Source organism: Amphimedon queenslandica, unplaced genomic scaffold (genome assembly GCF_000090795.2).
Source record: "Amphimedon queenslandica unplaced genomic scaffold, v1.1 AMPQUscaffold_13250, whole genome shotgun sequence".
Lineage (NCBI taxonomy): Eukaryota > Metazoa > Porifera > Demospongiae > Haplosclerida > Niphatidae > Amphimedon > Amphimedon queenslandica.
Window position 1 is genome coordinate 1 of NW_003546514.1, and position 1,260 is coordinate 1,260.

Below are 1,260 nucleotides of genomic sequence, written 5' to 3' on the forward strand. Positions count from 1 at the left end.
TACATATATGTAAATGCTTGCCAGCTGATGTTGCGCATAATGCTGCCATCAATGCTGTGCGCATTATTAAGTTAATGCTTGCCGGCTGATGTTGCGCATTTGAATGATGCTGCCATCAAAGCTGTGCGCATAATAAATGCTTGCCAGCTGATGTTGCGCATCTTTTATTGATGATTGTTGTAACATGTGCATGTTCTCATTAACAAAAAATATTGTTTGCACATTGGAAATACTTTATGCACACAATGATATTTTATATTAAGCAGGTCATGAAAGTATCTTAAATGAGGATATCATTAGTAAGCAATATTATGTCTAAAATACATGCCATGTATGATCCAATCAGAAACATTGTAGATGCTACTATTATCATTATTAGTTAGTATGTCACATACATACTTTTTATAGGTACTTATGAGGACTACAATGTGGTGTTAAAGAGTGAGGTTTGATGTGATTGGTAAGTGCTATTGTTATTATTAGCCTGTGAGTTTACATTGCTTGCTTTTGATATGTTTCTATTACTATGCTTTACAGGTAATTACAGCTGGAAATGATTTGCTGATTCAGCAATACTTTTGCTTGATATTGGAATGTGAAATATAATTAAAGGCAATTCTGGATTTAGATTGTTGAAAATAAATTAATTTCTTTCTTAATGTTTTGTTGCAGCTCCTTGATTAGTAGCTGTATCATGCAGTAGTAGGTCCCAGTTTACATCTGCATAGGTTTCATATTATTGTAGTCTTAGCAATGGAATATGTAGTAAGACGGAGAGTATTGTGAAATGTCTTATGTATTTTTGTTATAGGTTATGATTCTAGGTTACATACTATAGATTAGCCTGATGATTACATCATTAATAATGGCCACAGTAAGTACTTTCTTTAGTCAATATAAATGAATGCTTGCCAATGCATCTTTTATTGTGTGCCATTAAAAAAACAAAAATAATTGTTTGCACATTGAAATGTATTCATGTGGTCTATTAATGTGTATTTCCACAATGCAGGTCTCGTAAACTGCGGAAAAGTTTGAGAGCTGTGAGCGGGAAAGTGGCAACTGAAGCTGAATGTAAACTTAAATAGTTTTAGAACTGGACATAGATATTAGTAATGACAACTAATGATTAATAATTATGAGTTAGGCTATGAATATAATTAATGATTCAAAAATTCAAAAACTGTTTTTATAATGCGGTGGGTCTTCTTATGGTTCTTATTTCAAAATTCTTTTCTTCCATTAATGAACTGATACCTA

At 32.1% G+C, this 1,260-nt stretch overlaps 1 long non-coding RNA gene across 1 annotated transcript; it reads left to right on the forward strand.

Moving 5' to 3' along the window:
• The first annotated feature begins 657 nt into the window (after nt 1–657).
• On the forward strand, nt 658–1,197 carry LOC109584078 (uncharacterized). The gene is made up of 3 exons (XR_002185836.1): nt 658–765; nt 812–874; nt 1,013–1,197. It is a non-coding gene; the product is annotated as an uncharacterized LOC109584078 (long non-coding RNA).
• Nucleotides 1,198–1,260: the final 63 nt, after the last annotated feature.